This window comes from Phyllobates terribilis, unplaced genomic scaffold, assembly GCF_046119375.1.
Source record: "Phyllobates terribilis strain yellow unplaced genomic scaffold, ASM4611937v1 Scaffold_1__5_contigs__length_1240528914, whole genome shotgun sequence".
NCBI classification, from domain to species: Eukaryota; Metazoa; Chordata; class Amphibia; order Anura; family Dendrobatidae; genus Phyllobates; species Phyllobates terribilis.
This window is the reverse complement of record NW_027362761.1, coordinates 1,122,541,256-1,122,564,494: the sequence shown is the minus strand read 5'-3', so window position 1 is coordinate 1,122,564,494 and position 23,239 is coordinate 1,122,541,256.

The following is a 23,239-nucleotide window of genomic DNA, read 5'->3' as shown; positions in this document are numbered from 1 at the left end:
TTGATAGCAGCCTTCAGCTCGTCTGCATTGTTGGGTCTGGTGTCTCATCTTCCTCTTGATAATACCCCATAGACAATCTATGGGGTTAAGGTCAGGCGAGTTTGCTGGCCAATCAAGCACAGTGATACTGTTGTTTTTAAACCAGGTATTGGTACTTTAGGCAGTGTGGACAGGTGCCAAGTCCTGCTGGAGAATGAAATTTCCATCTCTAAAAAGCTTTGCTGTGCTGACGTTGGTCTTGATAACACAGTGGACCTACACCAGCAGATGACATGGCTCCCCAAACCATCACTGATTGTGGAAACTAGACCTCAAGCAGCTTGGATTGTGGCCTCTCCACCTTCCTCCAGACTCTGGGACCTTGATTTCCAAATGAAAATTGGAACTCTGGGACCTTGTGGAGTGTGTCAATGGCTGCCTTCTGGACATCTGTCAAGTCAGCAGTCTTACCCATGATTGTGGAACCTACTGAAACAGACTAAGGCACCTTTTTAAATGCTTAGGAAGCCTTTGCAGGTGTTTTTTGTTAATTATTTTGATTTACTGAGATAATGACTTATGTATTCATTGGCTGTAAGCCATAATCATCAACATTAACAGAAATAAACACTTGAAATAGATCACTCTGTTTGTAATGACTCTATATATGAGCTTCACTTTTTGTATTGAAGAACTGAAATAAATGAACTTTTTGATGATATTATAATTTAGTGAGATGCACCTGTATACATAGACTAGCTATTGAACCCATTCTATGCCTGGGTGGAGAGCATTTTTATTGGTATATGGTCTCCCATGCTGGTATGTGCTGCCCCCCTCCTGGTATTTGTGCTGCCCCCATCCTGTCCCCACCATCCTATCCTGGTATGCATAGCACCCCTCATCCCCATCCTGGTATGCATTGCACCCCTCATCCCTATCCTGGTATGCGTGGTACCCCTCACCCCCAATCCTGATATGCGTGGCACCCCTCACCCCCAATCCTGATATGCGTGGCATCCCTCACCCCCAATCCTGATATGTGTGGCATCCCTCACCCCCAATCCTGGTATGTGTGGTACTCCTCATCCCTATCCTGGTATGCATGGTACCCCATCACTCATCCCTATCTTGGTATGTATGGTATCCCTCATCCTGGTATGCATGGGCCCCTCACCAACATCCTGGTATGCATGGCACCCCTCACCCCCATCCTGATATGCATGACTGCTCATCCCTATCCTGGTATGCATGGCACTCCTCATCCCCAATCCTGGTATGCATGGCATCCCTCATCCCCAATCCCGGTATGGATGGCATCCCTCATCCCCAATCCCAGTATGGATGGCACCCCTCATCCCCAATCCCAGTATGGATGGCACCCCTCATCCCCAATCCCGGTACGGATGGCACCCCTCATCCCCAATCCCGGTATGGATGGCACCCCTCATCCCCCAATCCTGGTATGTGTGGTATCCCCCCTCATCCTGGTAGAAATGGGCCCCTCACTCGCATCCTGGTATGCATGGCTCCCTCACCCCGCAATCCTGGTATGCATGGTCCCCTCACCCCCAATCCTGGTATGTGTGGTACCCCTCACCCCCCAATCCTGGTATGTGTGGTACCCCTCACCCCCCAATCCTGGTATGTGTGGTACCCCTCACCCCCCAATCCTGGTATGTGTGGCCCCCTCATCCCTTTCACACTGTACACACACACATAAAAAAAATGAACAGTTATACTCACCTTTCTTCTCTGTGCTCCAGCGCTGCTGTATACTGTTCTGCCGGAGGCTAGGGGAGGAGTGCGGCGCCAGAACACCGCGCTGTCCAGCGCCATTTTGCTGAAGACACACTGCAAATGTGTCCTCAGTAAAATGGCGCCAGATAGCGCTATGCGCATGCGCCGATCCGATGCCTGCCGATCACTCCTGTCCTGGTCTCCGGCAAAGAGAGGCATCGCGGTAACGCTCCTTCCGGTCAGGTAAGTATGTAAGTATGGCGCCGGAGATCGTGGTATGAGTTTAGTGCCTATGAATACCGCGATCTCCGGCGCCATACACTCCTCTTACCTGTAACGGCTGGATGCGTGCTTCTGTCTGGAGCCAGACTGCGCATCCCACATGCGCAGTCTATCGAGGCTTCATACCGAGACACGCATCCCCGGTTATATTATAGATCAGCCATAATAATAAAACATCTGCCCAAGGCTACATTCACATGTACCGTACATGTGACAGAACCATGAGTGGTCTGTTTTTCTTGGACAGCAAAAGAACCCATAGTTTTATGGAGCCATACATTCATCAGTTTTAAAAACAGGTCCATGTCTGTGGTCCATGAGTATTTTCTTTTTCTCAACCTTTTTGCAGATCTGAATCTGTCATTAAAGTCTGCGGGGATCCATGTAAAACACGAAAGACAGACTTTGTATTTCAGAGATCCATCCGAGTTTCACCCATTTTTTATGGATACGTTTAAGTTAATGAATAAAAAAAAGTTCAGACAGTCCATCTGCTTCAGTGAAACAAAAAAAAAACAGATAAAGAAAAAAAACAGAAGCAACTAGGATGATACCTGAGGAAAAAAAATTGGTTCATTTCTCTCTAATGGTTACACTAACCTTTTCTTAGATGCAAAATCTCTTTCTTTTTCTCTGATTCACGCTCTTCTGAACAACTGCAGCTCTAGTAATTGATCTCCCGTTCCCCTCTCTAATGTATCCTGAATGCAGCAGCCAGGGTCATATCTGTCCATCCACTGCACCGATGCCTTCACCCTGTGCCAGCCATTGCACTGGTTGCCCATTTTCTTCAGAGTGTAATATAAATATATTTCTCACCCACAAAGCTCTCCACAATTCTGCAAAAAACTACTATTGTGTGGACAAATTATTAAGTACAAGTTAGGCAAAGCAAAGAAAAGAACTTACTGGGGAGAATATTATAGGTGGCTACATTACTCTGATTCCTAAAAAGTTGCCTGATGAAGCAGAGATGCTCTATTGTGAAAAGATTGCCTTTGGTATCAGAACAATTCTATTGGGAACAATTGATCTTTTTTGGCAGTTCTCCATTTTTCAATAGCAAAAAATAGAAGCTCAAAAATAAGACTTGGCTCCAAGCAGCTGCGATGCTGCTAATGTAAGAAATGCAACACCTTCCATGCAGATAGAGTGATACCGCTGACGGCATTCAGTTCATTTTCATTGATGCTTGATTCTTGTATTATATTTATCATTCGATATACTAAAAGGGATCAATAGCACTCTGCAACTTTTACTTGTCTTGGCAGCCCGCGTAGTCATTTCTTGAACTCAAAACTATTTAATCAGTCTTTAAATTTGTCGAGAGACAGCACACATGTAGTAGTGTTCAGCAAAAGATTCTGCTTTAGTGAAATGCAGAGAAGGGGGTTTATATACACGTCTGAATAAAGTAGACTCTATGCCAAAGGCAAGCTACAGTCACACTGGGAACCTGGTGTAACATAGTAACGTAGGTTGAATAAAGACCTAGGTCCATCCAGTTCAGCCTTTCTCCCCCAATTGTGCTCTCTACACTAACTTACTGGGACTAGGCCTCACAATGTATTATTGCCATTTTTATTATTGCTGCACTATTACAATTAAAAATTAACCCGTTTATAATTTTTTGATTAGTTTTATATTTTGTATTACTCTTAGGATTCTAATAATGGTATTACTAAAATCCCTATGCCTAAATCTATTGATCCAGAAGAAGGCAAAAACCCCAGGACACATTCAGTCAATTTGCATCACGGGGAAAAATCACTTCTTGACCCCGAGAAAAGTATGGTCTTTGGAAGGAATAAGTCATGTGCTAGTCCTTTGTACTGACCACACATATATTTATACATGTAAATGAGATCTCCTCTGAGGCGTCGTTTTTCTAAGCTAAACAAGCTCAACTTTTTCAACCTCCCATCATATGAGAGGCCTCCATCCTTGTAATAATCTAGTTGCCTGCCTTTGAACTGACTAACTTCTGAATATCCTTTTTAAAATGTGGAGACCAAAACTGGATCCCATATTCCAGATGTGGCCTCAGCAGTGATTTATAAAGGGGTAACAATACATTGGGATCGTGGGATTTTATTTATCTTTTTATACATCCTAAAATCTTGTTTGCTTTTGCGGCTGCTGCTTGACATTGAGTATTGCTGCTCAGCTTACTTGTAACCAGAATACCCAAGTTCTTTTCCTCTTCTGTAGTCACGAGTATACTCCTATTTAATGTATATGCAGCAATAGGATTACTCAGTCCTAGGTGCATTACTCTACATTAAACCTCATCTGCCAAGTATTTTCCCATCCAGTCATCTTATCCAGATCGTTCTGCAATATCGTAATGTCAAGATCAGCTTTTAATAAGTAGTTTGTATGTTCTCCCCGTGTTTGCGTGGGTTTCCTCCCACACTCCAAAGACATCCTGATAGGGAATATTAATAACAATGTTCCACAAATTGAGTCCTATGCGGTAATTTTGGTCATAAACTCAATATAAACATAACAAGCATGCTTTTTCAACAGGGACTTGTTCCCCAATAAAGAAAAACTGTATGAGTATATTATTGAACCATAAAATAAATTTTATTAAATCAAAATTAAAAAAACAATAAAATACAATACAGTGCTTCACAAAAAATGAGCGGACAGCAGAAAAGTTTTGTATGCACAGACAGTTAGTAAAAAAATATTTCATCAAAACCCTCATGATAAAAAGGATGCAAAGAGGACATGCTCTAATAGGTTGTTCAACAATAAAACAATTTAATTGCCACCAATAGCCTATAGTATAAAAACAACCCTTGTTTGCTGCACAATCATTTATTATTAAAAAATAAATAAATAATAATAAAAAAAAAAATCACATTATGTGCACATGAGAGACCGTTAAAGCAATAAATATCACCTGTGGAATACAGGAATAGGTAAGCATTAGTGTTGAGCGAGCATGCTCGACACTGCTCGGTACTGCTCGGTACTCGCCCGAGCATCACGCTACTCGGGATGTTCGGCGAGCACCGAGCATTTCCGGGTTACTCGGGCGGGAGCTCGGGTCTCCGCCCTGCATGTTTGGCGCTCTTTACAGAGCCAATGAACATGCAGGGATTGCCAGCCAGTCACTGTAATGCCGCAGCCATGTTGGTTGTGGGCATTACAGTGATTGGCTGGCCACACAGCGTCACCTCGAGTATTTAAAACCGGGCGCCGCCATCTTGGACACAGTCGCTCCAGATCAGACAGTGTAGGGACAGCGCTGCTGAGCTAGGGAGAGATTTATACTGCAAAATAGTTAGTGTAGGGTCTGTAAAGGCTGCCAGATCAAACAAACAGTCCTTCTCAGGAATAATATCCATCCCAGATATCAGGCAGGCAGGCTGTATAGGAGACGCAGTGGTTATACCAGCAAACGCTGCATTACAGTTCTGTGTGCTCCTGTTGCTGAAATTGCTGGACTTAGCTCCAGGTCTCGGGGGCCAGGAAAAATCCTTTTTTTTCATCTAAATCCTCTTTTTTTTTTTTTTTTTTTTAAGTGTGTCGCTCGCTGTTCAGCTGAAACTCCTAAACCCTTCATCCAGTTTTAATGTGGATACCCTCAAATGAAAGCTGAAAGTCTGAACTTCAACTGCATCTGAATTGTTTTGTTTAACCCCTTAACCCCCGAGGGTGGTTTGCACGTTAATGACCAAGCCAATTTTTACAATTCTGACCACTGTTACTTTATGAGGTAATTACTCTGGAACGCTTCAACGGATCCCCCTGATTCTGAGATTGTTTTTTCGTGACATATTGTACTTCATGATTGTGGTAAAATTTCTTCGATATTACTTGCGTTTATTTGTGAAAAAAATGTAAATTTGGTGAAAATTTAGAACATTTTGCAATTTTCAAAATTTGAATTTTTATGCCCTTAAATCAGAGATATGTCACACAAAAGAGTTAATAAATAACATTTCCCACATGTCTACTTTACATCAGCACAATTTTGGAACCAACATTTTTTTTGTTAGGGAGCTATAAGGGTTAAAAGTTGACCAGCGATTTCTCATTTTTCCAACAAAATTTACAAAACCATTTTTTTAGGGACCACATCACATTTGAAGTCACTTTGAGAGGTCTTTATGACAGAAAATACCCAAAAGTGACACCATTCTAAAAACTGCACTCGTCAAGGTGCTCAAAACCACATTCAAGAACTTTATTAACCCTTCAGGTGCTTCACAGGAATTTTTGGAATGTGGAAGAAAAAAATTAACATTTAACTGTTTTCACAAAAATGTTACTTTAGACCCAATTTTTTTTATTTTCACAGGGGTAACAAGAAAAAATGGACCCCAAAATTTGTTGTGCAATTTCCCCTGGGCACGCAGATACCCCATATGTGGGGAAAAAACACTGTTTGGGCGCACGGCAGGGCTCGGAAGGGAAGGAGCGCCATTTGACTTTTTGATTGTAAAATTTGCTTGAATAATTAGCGGACGCCATGTTGCGTTTGGAGAGCCCCTGTGTGCCCAAACATTGGAGCTCCCCCACAAGTGACCCCATTTTGGAAACCAGACCCCCCAAGGCACCTATCTAGATGCATAGTGAGCAGTTGGCACCCCCAGGTGCTTCACAAATTGATTCGTAAAAATGAAAACGTGGAAAAAAAATACTTTTCCATTTCTACAAATCAATTTGTGAAGCACCTAAGGGTTCCAAGTGCTCACTATGCATCTAGATAGGTGCCTTGGGTGGTCTAGTTTCCAAAATGGGGTCACTTATGGGGGAGCTGCAACGTTTAGGCACGCAGGGGATTTCCAAACGCAACATGGCGTCCGCTAACAATTTGAGCCGATTTTCCATTCAATTTGTTAGCGGACACCATGTCGCATTTGGAGAGCCCCTGATGTGCCTAAACAGTGGAGCTCCCCCCCAAGTGACCCCATTTTGGAAACTATACCCCTCAAGGATTTTATTAAGGTGTATAGTGAACATTTTGAACCCAGAGGTACGACACAGAATTTGATAACATTAGGTCATCATATTGAATAAGTTGTCATTAGTCTTGAGCGCAAGTGCTCGCTTCTTGAGTTTGCATCAGGTACTCAGGTATGCACCATGTACTGCGTGTGCTCGAGTGACATGCTCGAGTCCCCGCCCGGATGTTTCACAGTTATTAGACACCCAAAAAAACCATGCGGGGATCGCTCGTGCATGGCAGGCAATCCCCGCAAAGTTTTTTGGGCCGTGAAGCATATGGGGCGGAGACTCAAGCATGTCACTCAAATACCCACGATACTCAATGCATACCAGAACACCCGATGCAAACTCAAGTAGCGAGCACTTGGGCTCAACACTAGTCGCCATATTGTCATCTTTTTTTCTTACTTTTGAAAAAAATCCCAACCCCATCACAACCCTAACCCGTAGCACAACCCTAACCCGTAGCACAACCCTAACCCGTAGCACAACCCTAACCGTAGCACAACCCTAACCTGACAGTTTATTTTTTACACCGTTCCTCATGCGGTATAAGTGATTAGACGACCTTATTCTTCGGGTCGGTGAGACTACAGCGATACCAGAATCATATGGGGTTTTTATGACTGACAGCTGTCACACACTAAAAGACGCATTTTTTGTAAAATCTAGTTTTTGCATCGCCATATTTTGAGAGCTATAATTTTTCCAGATTTTGGCTGAAAGTCATGTGATGGCTTGTTTTTTGCGGGATGAGTTGACGTTGTTATTGGTGCCATTTTCATGCACGTGACATTTTTTGATCGCTTTCTATTCCGATTTTTGGGAGGCAGAATAAGCAAAAACCAACAATTCAGGAAGTTTTTTTTATTTATTTATTTTTTTTATTCTGTTCCGCGTGTGGTAAAAATGATAAGGCAGCTTTATTCTTCGGGTCAGTACGTTTACAGCGGTACCACATTTATATCGTATTTCTATGTTTTGCACTTTTACATAATAAAAGCAATTTTATAGAAAAAATTATAGTTCTCAGAATAAAGCTATGCTAAAAATTAACTTTTTTATTTTTCGGCTGATGGAGCTGTATGGCAGCTTGTTTTTTGCGGGACGAGATGACGTTTTCAGCGGTACCATTTTTATTTATATTTATCTTTTTGATTGCGTGTTATTCCATTTTTTATTTGGCGGTATGGTGATAAAGCATTGTTTTTTGCTTCGTTTTTTTTTTTTTTTTACCGTATTCACTGAAGGGGTTAACTAGTAGGACAGTTTTATAGGTCAGGTTGTTCCGGACGCGGCGATACCAAATATGTGTACTTTTATTGTTTTTTTTTTTTATAATAATATTTATTGATGGGTACATTATATTTTTATTTTAGGTGGATTTTTTTATTTATTTATTTCATTTTTTTTTTTTTTTCACTTTCTGATAGTTTTTATACTTTATTACTTTGTCCCACCATGGGACTTTCACTTTTTTTTCTCTGATCGCCTGCATGGCACAGGAATGCAGCACCATCCCTGTGTCATGCAGGCTGTCAGCGCTGGACAGGGAGAAGATTGTTTGGAGATGCACTGCTCATGTCCAAAAAATCTTCCTGCTGTCTCGTGACCCGGATGTTGTCATGACGACATCGGCAGACAGCGCTGGAAGCCAGAAGAGGAGGTGAGTATCTGCAATCACCTCCCCTTGCCTCCGCAATGCTGCGATCGACTTCGATCGCAGCATCACGGGGGTTAATGTGCTGGGAGCGGTGCGTGACCACTCCCTGCACATAGTACCGGGTGTCAGCTGTGACAATCAGCTGACACCCGGCGGCGATCGCGCCCGCACAGCCTGTCTGCGCGCGCGATCGCCATGACGTACTAATACGGGTCTGGCTCTTAAGTCCCAGGGCACAGACGCGTATTAGTACGTCAAATGTTGTTAAGGGGTTAAAATTCATTGTGGTAATGTCTAGAACTAAAATTAGAAAAATGTTGTCTCTGTCCAAATATATATGGACCTAACTGTATATATTTAAAAAAGTCTGGTATACACCAGTAAATTATAACTGTGGTTTTGCTGTTCCACGGTAAAAAATCTCTATTATCCTGCTTTTGGCATTTTTTGCCATAAAAAAAGTAGTGTCTCCTGATTGTTCAGACACAAATATATCTGTTGAAAATAGTCTGGTGTAGGCCCGAGAAATACAAGTGTGGTTTTTCAGTTCCACGGGTCAAATCTCTGTATTATCCACTTTTGGGCCATTTTTACCTAAAAAAAAAACAGTTTGAGGGTGTCGCTCACTGTTCAGCCACAAATATATCTATTTACAATTTTCTGGTATACCCCATTAAACAATAACTGTGGTTTTGCCATTCCACGGTAAAAAAATCTCTATTATTCAGCTTTTGGTATTTTTTCCATAAAGAAAAACAGTAATAGTTTCTCCCTGATTGTTCTGATTGTTTAAAAGAGTGGGGTGTAGGCCAGAGAAATAGAACTGTGGTTTTCCTCTTCCACGGTTCTAATCTACTTTTTATTACCCTTTTTCCATTGATAGTGCGAGTGTAAGCTATTTTACTTCCTTTACAATAGGCAAGGGACGTGGAAGTGGACGTTCTGGTGATGGTGCATGCAGAGAACGGGGCTGTGGCCAAGGTGAAAATGTGCCACAACCAACAGCCACATCTTCTCGCTCCCACTTCTTGACCGAATTACTAGGGAAGCACAGAACAACACCAGTATTGTGAACTGATCAGTGTGAACAGGTTATTAATTGGATAGCAGATAATACTTCCAGTTACTTGGGCACCACCACCTCCGGTCTGTCTTCCACACGGTCAACTCTTAGTAGCCGTGAGTCTCGACTGCATACTCCTCCTCACCCTGATGCTCCTTCCTCCCACCATGCCGAGTGTCGTCAGACAGCAACTGATCCCAACTTGGACACTCTGAAGAGCTGTTCACTGGTCCATTTCCATATTTGTGCCCCTCGCCTGCTCCACTTGAAGTGGTGGAAGAGGAGATCCCATGTAGCGATGCCCAAATATTTGAACAGCCACAGGAAGTCAACGCTGGCAATTTGTCACAAGAGGTGGACGATGACGAGACACAATTGCCAGGAAGTGAGGAGGAGGATCGTGGTGCGCAAGTGGAAGAGGAGGAGGTGGTGGATGATCTAGTAACTGACCCAACGTGGCAGGAGGACATGCAGAGCGAGGCCAGCAGCACACAGGGTGAGGGAGGCAGAGTACCCCAAACAGGCAGGAAGAAGCAGTGTGGTGGCCGCACACAGAAGGCGGGCAACAGTTCCCGTTAACACCAACACGAGGGACGTTGCCAGTACAACCTGTAGGTCTTCCAGAGTCTGGAATTTTTTTAAAGACTCTGCTGATAACCCCAAAAAGGCCATTTGTACCACCTGCCATGCCAGCATCAGCAGGGGTGACAAAACTACCAGCCTGACCACCACCAGCATGATCAGGCACATGGCGGCAAAGCACCCGACTTTGTGGGGCGAACCCCAGGGTCCACGACCAGTGTCAGCGGGAGTCACCACTGCTTCTTCCGCTGTTGTGCGTGCAATAAAACCCCTGTTGTGTGTGCAAGGCAATCCCCTGTCCATACTGCATGCAAAGATGCCCCTTCCTCTCAGTCTTCACTTGTTATGGCAGTTTCTCAAGAAACAGCATCAACGTCCACATCCACGTCCCACCGCAGCGTTCAATTGTTCATATTCCAGACCTTTGAATGAAATCAGAAATTCGCAGCTAACGCCCCACAGGCCACAGTCTTAAATTTGCACATTTCACGACTGCTTGTCTTGGAAATGCTGCCTTTTAGGCTGGTGGAGACGGAATCCTTCCGCAACCTTATGGCGGTGGCCGTCCTTCGGTACTCGGTCCCAAGCCGACACTATTTTACCCGGTGTGTCATCCCCGCACTACACAAGCACGTGTCCCAAAGCATCTGCCGTGCGCTCAACAACGCAGTTACTGGGAGAGTCCACCTCACAACGGACACGTGGACAAGTGCTTGTGGCCAGGGACGGTACATCTCCGTGACAGCACACTGGGTAAACATAGTGGAAGCCGGGACCCAGTCAGACCTTGGGACGGAACACATCCTCCCCACACTGAGGATTGCGGGCCCTATGTCAGTCAGAGTTGCCCCCACAGTGTACAGCTCCTGCGCACCATCCTCCTCCTCCTCATGTTCAGCCTCCATCTCAGATATCATCACATCAGTTACAAGCTGGAAGCACTGCAGTACTGCCTCCGCCAAGCGGCAACAGGCTGTGCTGAAACTCATAAGCTTAGGTGATAAACCTCACACTGCTTGTGAGTTATGGACAGCTGTGAAAGAGCAGGCAGATCTGTGGTTGAGACCGCAGAACCTACATCCAGGCATGGTCGTGTGTGACAATGGCCGTAACCTGGTGGCGGCTCTGAGGTGAGGCGAGATCACACATGTACCATGCCTGGCTCATGTGCTTAACCTCGTGGTTCAGCGGTTTCTTAAATCGTACCCCGAGTTGCCAGATCTGCTTGTGAAAGTACGCCGCCTGTCAGCTCATTTTCGCAAGTCGGCTACAGCTTCCGCTGCCCTTGCTGTGTTGCAGCAGCGTTTGTAGCTTCTGTCACACCGACTGGTGTGTGATGTCCCCACCCGTTGGAACTCTACCCTCCACATGTTGCAAAGGATTTGTGAGCAGAAGAGAGCAGTTGTGGAGTACCAGCTGCAACAAGGCCGTCGATATTCAGGTCAGACTCCACACATAAGACCTCAGGAGTGGACCTGGATGTCTGACATATGTACCATCTTGACAAACTTTGAGGAGTCCACCAAGATGGTGAGTGACGCCATCATTAGCGTCAGCATTCCACTTGTCTGTCTTTTGCAACGGTCTCTGCAGAGAATTAAAGAGGAGGCATTGCAGCCAGAGTAGGATGAGATGGATCAAGAAGCCGTAGCGGTCGATTACATACAGCAGAGGTCACAGTTCGTTGACCAACCAAGGCGTACAAGCGAGAGAGGCGCAACTCCAATCCAGCAGAGGCAGGGGAACACTGTCAACGTTCTGAGATCCGCCCAGCTTACAGGCCCTGAGGCGCAGGCCTGAGGCGCGGTACTCTCACAAGGCGTGGAAAGTTTCAAAAGATGGTGAGGGAGTACCTTGCCGACCGTATCAGACTCCTCCGTGATTCCTCTGTGCCTTTTAATTATTGGGTATCCAAGCTGGACACTTGGAATGAACTCGCTCTGTACGCCTTGGAGGTCCTGGCCTGCCCTGCCGCTAGCGTGTTATCGGAGCGTGTTTTTAGTGCCGCTGGGGGAATTATAACTGATAAGCGCACTCGCCTGTCAACTGACAATGCTGACAAGCTGACCCTTATCAAAATGAACAAGGGCTGGATTGGGCCAGACTTCTCATCACCACCAAATGACAGCAGAGTAACAAAGTCAAATCCACTGTGTTATTTCGGGACGTGTATTCACATGCACCACTTCACACCCACACATGGGTATACGCTTCCTTATTTCGGCTGTTTTATGTTCTTCTCCTTATCCTTAGTCTCCACCACCACTATACCACCAGGGTGACCGTGGTCCATGTTGCCATTATTGAAAGTTCCTCCGTCCTTATTTTTGTAAGCTTTTGCTTGGAAGGCATAAGCAAAGACTGTGGCAGACCCACTCCCCAATAATGGGAATAATATTTTTTAAGATGCTGTACTGTATGGCTCTTGTAAGCTACTGGGACCTCCACGTCTCTTCTGAGGGGCATTAAAAGCATCTTGTTACACTACTCTTTACTCCACAGCTCTTCCAAGGGGCATTGAAATGTTGTTTTTAATTACCTCTAACCTCCACGACTCTTCCAACGGGCATTGCATTTCCTCCTAATTTTAGTCAGCTTTTGCTTTTCAATGCAAAGGCGAACACTAAGGGAGACCCACTCCCCAATAATGGGTAGAAGGTTTTTAGTACGCTGTAATCCACGTCTGTTTCAAGGGGCATTGCAGTTCCTCATAATTTTTGGAAAGCCTTCCATTCACTGCTTAGGCCAACAGTGCACAGGAGACCCAGTTGCTATAAATGGAAAAAAAGGTTTAGTTAACGCCCTCTGACCTCCATATCATTTCCAAGGGGCATTGGAGTGCCTCAAAATTTTTGGTAGGCATTGCACTCACTGTATGCCCTATAACTGTGTAGCCGAACTGCTCCTTTTGTTACAGAAACATATCCTACAAGACATATGTGGTTGACTGGCCTGATATTGATGTGAATGGTCCCTGTTCCTCCTGCTCTTTCTCCTTTGCCACCACCTCATCCATCATTCATCACCTGAAACTTTGTTTTAACGGGAGTCATAGAACTGGGATAGTAGCATGAAAACATCCAGCAATCCTCGGAGGAGGTAGGATATGCGCCAAAACGCTGACCACCTCAGGCCTAGCCGCTACTACATACATGCGCTTGCATTCCAAGAAAACAAAGCAGATGCTAACTTGCATCATCATCATCATGCTCCTCACCTTGGCACTCTCAACTCCCCTGATGGAGAAGCCAGGGCCCACCGGAGGAGTCTCGTTCTCTGGTGGGCTCGTTCAATGCTGCCCTAAAGCAGGCCGGGCTAAGAAAAGTGTGGGGGGAAGTTGACAGGAGAAATAGGTGCGGCTGGGGACCGTTTATGAACACTCGGCCACCCCCAGGCGGCTGGGGAAAAAGTATGGACACCCGGCCGCCAACGCAGCCATGACGTGGGGGCCAGATTCCGCCTCCACATGCCTAAAAGGCCCAATTTCAAGTGCAAGCAAGCAAACAGTATGGTATTTCAGCCTGGGGGTGGGTGGCAGGCTGCATACTTGCGCTTGCATTGCAAGGAATGGGAGAGGTACAATTGAACACTGCCCTGGGACAAGGACTTGAATGGGGATAGTTGCAAGTCTGCAACGACAGGTGCAGGGTGGGAGGCATCTTCGCATGTACCATGAACAGGGGTTTGGCATGCACACACTACACCGGAATAGGCTGTCCTTCCCACTAAATGTACTGGGGAGGGCACAGGTAATGTTTTGGTATGCGCGCTTAATCTTATGTATAAGGCACACCGGGATGAATAGGGGCGGCTGGGGACTGAGTATGGATACCTCGCTGCCGAAGCAGCCATGAGGTAGTGGCCAGCTTCGTCCTCCTCCAAACTAAAAGGCCCCATTTCAAGTGCAAGCTAGCAGTATGGCATTGCAGCCTGGGGGTGGGTGGGTGGGTGGCAGGCTGCACACTTACGCTTGCATTAAAAGAAAACAAAGCAGATGCTAACTTATCATCATCATCATCATCATCATGCTCCTCACCTTGGCACTCTCAACTCCCCTGATGGAGAAGCCAGGGCCCACCGGAGGAGTCTGGTTCTCTGGTGGGCTCGTCCAATGCTGCCCTAAAGCAGGCCGGGCTAAGAAAAGTGTGTGGGGGGAAGTTGACAGGAGAAATAGGGCGGCTGGGGACCGTTTATGGACACCCGGATGCCCCCAGGCGGCAGGGGACAGTGTGTGGACACCCGGCCGCGGGGCGGCTGGGGACCGAGTATGGACACCCAGCCGCCCCCTGGCGGCTGGGGACCGAGTGTGGACACCCGGCCACCGGCGGCTGGGGACTGAGTATGGATTCCAGGCCGCCAACGCAGCCATGACGTGGTGGCCAGATTCCGCCTCTACATGCCTAAAAGGCCCAATTTCAAGTGCAAGCAAGCAGTATGGTATTGCAGCCTGGGGGTAGGTGGGTGGTTGGCTGCATATTTGCACATGCATTGCAAGGAATGGGGGAGGTACAATTGAACAGTGCCCTGGGACGAGAACTTGCACGGGGATAGTTGCTAGTCTGCATCTTCTGATGCGGCAAGGATCACTTCTGAAGGGCACACTTTTAGGCAGTGACCTGGGTGTCAGAGATGCTTCCAGGGGTCTTCCCCATGCTGTTCCCATGTCTTTTCAGCACTGTATGCATGTGTCACACAGCACATGGCCAGATAAGGTTGTAAAATGTTAAAATGACATTTCCAGGTGAATGCATTTGTCACGGTTGAAAGCAATACAAAAGTGCAAAAACGCATAAAAAAATGCTACTTGTGAACATAGCCCAAGGTGTGGAGGAGTATTTTTTTTTTTGGTTATTTATTTTACCTTATACACAAGTCTTTACCCTGGAAAGGAACTTCCTTAACATATTTCACAGGAAAGCAGTTTCAGTTTTGTTTTAGAACGTTTTATTGTGAGCCCTTAAAAGTGGCTTAATACATCTGACCACGTTGTTGACAGCAGTGACCTGGGGGTCATAAATGCTTCCTGGGGCAATCCCCATGCTGTCCCCATGTCATTTGAGCACTGTCACTATCGTTTTGGGCACTTATTAGGCTTTTAAAAGACTGCCGGGGGTGCCGCCGCAAAAATGCTCGGGTCTCCCATAGACTAACATTGGGCTCGTTGCTCGGGTCGAGCACCCGAGTATCACGGCGAGCTCGGCCCGAGCTTCGAGCACCCGAGCATTTTAGTGCTCGCTCAACACTAGTAAGCATGAACAGCCTAGTATAAACAAGAATTTAGGTAGCTGCCAATGGAAAACTGTGTGTAGCTTTGTTGTCTATGTGACTATGTGGATGGATATAAATAAATGCGGAATAAATATCAGAGGGGTTAATACCTTAATAAAGTGCTCTGTGCCCCGACTCGCGTTTCGTCTAGCCTTCTTCAAGGTGCTATATGCTAGGGATAGGGAATGTAGATTGTGAGCCCCAAAAGGGACAGTGCCGATAATGTCCGTAAATGGTAAAGCGCTACATATGTTGGCACTAAATAAATAAAAAGATTATTATTATTATTATTAATATCCTACATAGTTTTGTGTCGTCAGCAAAGAATGACACTTTACTCTCAATCCCATCCCGAAGGTCATTAATAAAGAGGTTAAAAAGAATTGGTCCTAGCACAGATCCATGCGGTCCCCACTGCTGACTGTCCCATTTAGAGAACATACCATTTATGACAACTTTGTTTCCTATCATTTAGACAATTCCTTACCCATCTACATATAGTTTCTCCAAGTCCTTGCTTCTGTAGCTTCAGTATAAGGCTGCTATGTGGTACAGTATCAAATGCCTTTGCAAAGTCCTGATAAATAACATTGGCCGCATTACCAACATCCAGATTTGCACTTATCTCCTCATAGAACCCCAACATGTTGGTTAAACACGACCTATTTTTCATGAATACATGCTGATTATCATTTATAATATTATTCTCTGCTATATAACTCTGCAGGTCATCTCCTATGATGTCTTCAAAAACTTTGCACACTACTACTGATGTCAGACTTACCGGACGGTAGTTACCTGGAACTACCTTCTTACCTTTCTTAAATATCAGTACCACATGGGCTATCCGCCAATCCTGTGGCACTACCGTTGTTACAAGACAGTCTAAGAAAATGAGATTCAGCGGTTTGTCAATTACTGTGCTCAATTCCCTCAGTATCCGTGGATGAATACCATCTGGGCCGGTGGATTTGTCAATGTTTAATTTGCTCAGATGCAGGCGTACTTCTTTTTGTGTTAAACTAGCTATATCAGGTGGTGAACTTTGATTTTTGCCTTGTTGAAAGATCCCTGGAACAGACTGTTTGTTGGTGAACATGGATGAAAAGTGCCTGTTTAATATCTCAGCCTTTTCTTTGTCCTCTATAATTATCGTTATTATCGTCTTTTAAGGGGCTGAAACCATCTGATTATTTTGGCATTGATCTATGTCTAATTTTTTGGGGGATTTATTTTAATATCACTGGCGATTTGTTGCTCTGTAGATAACTTTGCTAGCTTGATTTCTTTTTTACATTTCTTATTTAGGCCTTTATACTCCTGAAATGCTATTTCTGTATTCTCGGCCTTCAAGATTTTGAATGCCCTTTGTTTTTGTCTTATTAAACTTTGCACTGTCTTATTTATCCATAATCGTTTCTTTTTATTTCTGGACATTTTATTACCAGAGGGTAAAAATTTTCTACAGAATTCTATCTAGTAGTATTTCCTTAAACATGCCTCATTTACGTTCAGTATCGCCAGTTACCATGACATGGTCCCAGTCTACACGATTAAGCTCTTCCCTTAATTTGTTGAAATCAGCTTTCCTAAAGTTCCAGGTTTTTGCATTTCCTTTTTGAAATGTTTTATTTAATATTACATTGAAACTTACCATATTATGGTTGCTGTTTCCCAAATGCTCCCGGACCTGTAGATCTGAAATTGTATCTGGTCTATTTGACAGTACCAGATCCAGCAGATTACCTCCCCTGGTTGGTTCATCTACCAGCTGAGAGAGATAATTGTCCTGAACTGTGGATAAGAACTTGCAGCTTTTAGCACAACCAGAAGATTCTATGTCCCATTGAATATCTGGATAGTTAAAATTCACCATAATAAGGACCCTATTATTATTTGCTGCATTTTTAATTTGTTGCAGCATTTGTCGCAGCTCCCCCCAATGTTGTCATTGAGCACAGGTTTTAAGTTGGATCTTACAAAAAAAGGTGTACGGTGTGTATTTTCGTCTTTCCTGTCCTTTCTAAATGTAGTATATCCTTTCACGTTTGTCAACCAGTCATGGCTTTCATCCACCCAGGTTTTTATAATACCCACCACATCATATTCCGTGACCGACATAAGAGTCTCCAGTTCATTCATTTTGTTTGTGAGACTTCTTGCATTTGCCAGCAGACATTTAATACTATTATCACATTTGCTACTCCTACTCAGCTCCCTACTTTCCTTGCATATCCCAGCCCCCCCTAGATCCTCTATAACCCCTGCTGTCCCACTCGCTGTCTACTCTATCTATCCCCTTATTTGCACGAATACCCTCCCTCCCCCCAGATCCTAGTTTAAAGGCTACTCCATCTGCCTGACCATTTTTTCCCCCAGCATAGCAGCACCCTCCCCATTGAGATGCAGCCCGTCCCTACGGTCCAGTTCTCCATGAACCCAAACCCTTCCTTCCTGTGTAGATGTGTTTAGGTGTCTGTTCGTGATATTACTCAGTTTATTAGGGAGTTTATTAGGGATTTGGAAGGTGTAGGCGAGTTCCCATTTTGGGGTCCTACGTGGTGGATTTAGAGCATAGAATGGAGACCAAGAAGACAAAATGGATCCTGTTCCCACAACACCATTACTGCTGAAGATCACAAGGGAAACTGGAATGAACCCCCCCTCCCTTTTCTACTACTACCAGGGATACCACCTGAAGGCTGACACTAACAATACATTGTTACAGATCCGAGTGGTGGAACCTCTGTGCTGCGGTGCCAGAGGGGCGTGACTAAGTATCTACTCGGCCAGACTAAGGTCGCACGGTGGCTCACTCAACTCCGTGAATCAGGGAGGAACCGAGCAGAGGGACCAGGTGCCACTCTGGGACCGACCTTGTATGAGAGCAGGTGACTCCCACGGGTCAGAAGGCAGGAACTGACCAGTACAGCGGATGAGCTCGGCAGGCAGGCTGACGGGTGGTCCGGGTAGACAAGCAGGCTGATTAGACTGATAGTCAGGCGAGTGCTCCGGGTAGACAAGCTGGCGGGCACAACAGGTAGCTGGCAGGTAACAGGCAGGTGCTTCCAGGTAAAGCAGGCTGGCGGGTACGGCAGGTAACAGGCAGGTGCTTCCAGGTAAGCGAGTGGGCAGAGCCCATAGACAGACTGGCGGACTGGACTGAAGACAGACTGTCGGGCTGGATAGTAGTCAGACTGGCGGACTGGACTGTAGAACAGGCTGGCAGACAGGACTGACTTGCAGAGGACCTGAGGGCTGAAGCAAAGTAAGTAACACAAAGCAACAACCTTGCACGGGCACCTTCATATTGGAGGAGGTGCCTTTTATACGGAAAGTTCTCCGGCCATTGACCAGGGACTTTAGGACGGCGCGTGCGGCCCCTTTAAGAGGGAGGGAGGGAGCGAGCTCGTGCGTGCGTGCCCTAAGCACAGAGCCAGGGAAGCTGCTTGCACCAGCAGCAGCTGTAGGGAGGCCAGAAGACGCTGGAGCAGAACCGCGGTGGTAAGGGGGAAGGCGTCTCTGCCTGGCAGAGGGCAGAGACGCCGATGCTACATACATCTTAGAAAAAAAAGAGCTGACTCCTCCCCACCAGGATATTCTTGGGCAGCAGACACCTAGTTATTCAGTTATTGAGGAGGAGAAAATGCAATAACCTCTCTCCTCCCACACAAGGTATGGTGCTCTGTCCCCATTAAGGGCTACTAGAAATAGACTTTATCTTTATTTCTCGATCGCTTTATTGAAGGACACAGGAACCATGGGACATGCTAAAGTCATCCATGGTTTTGAAAAACTAATATCAGTACTGCAGAAGGAAGAATAGCCATCCCTCATGTTACGACCCAAGCAAATGCCGCTTGTATTACGCTTGTGCAACAGACAAGTGGAGGTGTAAGACCCAACAGCCTTCTATCCTACAGGGGGACAAGCTGTGCCCAGTCAGGGGCACCTTAGCTTAGCCCGACCGTCCGCTTTGACAAATCAAAACCAGAGAACAATGGTAGCCCTAGAGCCGGTCTAACCTCTGCTAGAGCATACATAGATGACCCACAAGACAACCGAATTGCTGAACAGAGTTGTGAGAGACAGATAGACCTGCACATCTCTGACTACGTCAGACTGTGTAAGAACCTTTTCAGGAGATACGAAGCGAAATACCTAAAGGAAGAGAGAAATCTTCTCATTAAGGTGAAAGGCGTAGAAAACGTTAAGGAGAAAGGAGCAATCTTAAAAGTCAATAATGACCCTTTAACGAGCCTTGTCACATGACTTAGGATAAAAGCCAAGACCAGAAACTCAATTTGCAGACATTGTGTTTCGGGGTACTGCCCCTCGTCAGTGCAAAGTGAGTGTTCTGGTTTGGCTAGGATTCAAACTTCCAATAGGTGGCACTAGAGTTCTAGTTCTCTTCCTCTCTGAAGAGACAATTTGCATATTTCCCAGAGGAGCATTGTGGCTCAAAAAGTCTCTTCACTTTGACGTGCTTAGCATGTCACTCTCTGCAAGGAGAAACGTTACTTCTTAGATACCGATCTGATGCCTCTCACCCAGCCAAACCAGAACACTCACTTTGTACTGATGAGGGGCAGTACCCCGAAACACAGCGTCTGCAAATTGAGTTTCTGGTCTTGGCTTTTATCCCAAGTCATGTGACAAGGCTCGTTAAAGGGTCAATATTGACTTTTAGGATTGCTACTTCCTATAGGTGGCACTAGAGTTCTAATTCTCTTCCTCGCTGAAGAGACAATTTGCATATTTCCCAAAGGCGCATTGCGGCGCAAAGTCTCCTCACCTTGACGTGCTTAGCATGTCGCTCTCCGCAAGGAGAAACGTTACTTCTTAGATAAGGAGAAAGGAGGAAGCCAAACCACAGATCATTCTGTTGTGAAGGAGAGACAAGCGAGTGCCAACACTTAAAGCCTTGCCTGACAGCAAAGATTGCTAAGAGGAGAAAAAAAAATCACCCTGCTGTAAAGCTGCAATGGAGAGATCTCTGATCGACTCGAAAGGAGAGGACTGAAGGGCATCCAAGACCAGAATGACGTCCCCCAGATACACGGGGTGCTAATATGGTGATCACGAGTTTGATCTGTCTGGGAGAGCAGTACTAGCCAATGGCCTAAAAGTCACATTTCACTGAAACAGGATAGCCAAGGCAAGAACCTGGCCCCTGGGAGTTAACTCTGGCTCAAGACAGGCAAGCAAAAATTAAAATGGAGGAAATCACCACAGGAGCGCTGCCAATAGTTTCTCACCTAAGAACAAGAGGCTTTCTAAATGTAAATGTAATGGTATAAATGTGACGTCTAAGACACTTGTTCCCTAATCGTAGTCAAGACAAACCTAATACGAAAGACCTGCAGCCTTCTGAACTGCAGACTAGACAGTTCTGCTGGTAAATTAAATGACAAAGAAATTGGGTAGAAGAGGAAACCATTGGGAAAGGTCTATCTGGATGCTGTGTGTGTGGTGCCTGGGGACATCTGTAAAGAAAAATGGGAGTTCTGGACAATCTAAATAATCTTCAGATTAGCAGGCATTCAAAAGCTTCTGTCCTGCCCTGATAGAGAAAGACCAAGATACTCCTGGAATATAGAAGACCCAGACTTCCACTCTATCCTGCCACCTACTGGGGGAACTCTAGTGAAGGAGGTAGGTTTTCTGGGAGACCATCAGAGATGTAAAATCTCCAAACACCCTGGTGGTCCAGCAACACAACAGAAGTCAATTGTCTTAACGACCTGCCTTAGTGCTCGAATGAGATGGGCCTAGCCAGCACTCCTGTAGGAAGTGAAAAGATGAAAACACTGCTGGTATTACCTTAATTGTCCATTGAGGATTGTAGGCGAAGACGACTATGATAAAGTAGAAACCTCCTTGGAGACTGAGATAGCATAAGGGATGAAACAAAGTACTAAACTAACTGCCTCAGAGGGAGGCTTCAATGGCTACCCAATTCATCTAAAAGTGGTGTCCTACTCCAGGACAATGAATCTACAAGGGAAGAGAATCTGGGATACTCCCCGAAAAAAAGAAGCCCACTGGCAAGAAGTTCAGACTGTCAAGGCCATACGTGGCGACTCCACTCTAGGGCACAAACCCGGAGCATCTGATCAATATTTTAAGATACTATGCACAAAGGACTTAAAAATGAGAGAAGACACTGCTTAAAAGGTCAGACTCACAAGTCTAAGTAGTCAGGTTCACTGCCCTGTTATGTCCTACTGAGGGAATTCTGCCTGATAATCCAAACCTTCTGGGAGAGTGGGGATAGAGTACCATGAATGATCTGACAGGCAGAGAATGGAACTTAATGGTGCAACCCCTTGGGAAGTGCTCAGACTATCATCTGGTCTGGTTACAAAATCTACTCCAAGGAGAGGGCACATCCATAGCTGCCTTCATATTACTTATTGCTGAGAGGACTCCGGTAGCTATTCTGACTCTTTCGGAAGCATGTTCAGGGTACTGTCTGGCTCACCTAAAGGATACACCCTCTGAGCTAAATCAGTTTGTTGGCATGACCCACTGTGGAAAGTGGTCAGAGCACCGTAAGGTACAACTCACTCTGTCTGGGCCAGTCCCTTTAAAGAAGTCTCAGCTGGCTTTCAAACCCACTGAGGGAAGTGGTCGGAGCGCTTCTTAGTGGGCTAGCCTCCCCCAAGAAATAGGTCAGAGGAACACCCACCTTTCCTTCAATCTCCAACATTCAGCATCTAAGCAAGATCTCATGGGTTTAAAATAATAGGAATGTTGTTTATAGGATGGTGAATATGCTGCTAATGCATTTGATGTGATTTATGCATTTATTTAATGGAAATGAGGAATTTGAGAATACATTGAAGCTAAGACACTACTGCACCAGGCGTGGATGTTGCTCACTTGTTTCATTTGATCCAAGTGCTTTCTGGATCATCTTTGCGATGCACCACCTTATCTGCTGTGGGAGATGGTCTACATAGTGTCCAAGTTGCATGTTCACCTGTGAAATACACGCGGCTGAGGTCTTCTCTGGAGGGTCTCCCTCATTTTAGAAGGTGGTCAGAATAACATCTGGGGTGCAGGAATCGCCCGGTTGGGAGGTCTCAGCAGGTGTGTCTGACTCACTCAGGGAGGTAGACACAGAGTAGCATCTGGGTTGCAGGAGCTTCATGTCCAGCTGTATGGCCTCACTTGGGTGGTGGTATAGTGCCAGGGACAGAGAGGAAATTGTTAGATGCTTCACGACCGTAACTAAGGACAATGACATATTGGCAAACTTGACCCCCGCTGACACAGAGCTATGGCCCATTTTAGAGGTTTGGGGGTGTCGAATGAGGGGTGGGACAAGCTAGAAGAGTAAATCACAACGGACTAAACTGATGAAAACCTGTGCTAACCTGAAGGTAAACACGGTAGGCTAGTGAACGCAATATTTACTAGGTTCGGACCTAATAGGCGCAACAGAGCTGCAGGGGCAGTTGCCCAGCCGACAAACACTACTTAGTCCAGAAGAGTGACTGTAGTTGTAGTTGAGGTGAAGCCGCAAGGGGAGATTGGACAGTGGCCTGGAAAGGTCGAACCGAGGCTGGGCTGGCTCTGTCCTCTGTGGGCACTAGGAGAGGGGCAACGAGACTGTATTCCAGGAGATATTGTCCAGGTTTCCATCTATAAGCTGATCCAAGGTCCCATGCTGGTGTGGAGTAGCTGGTGGG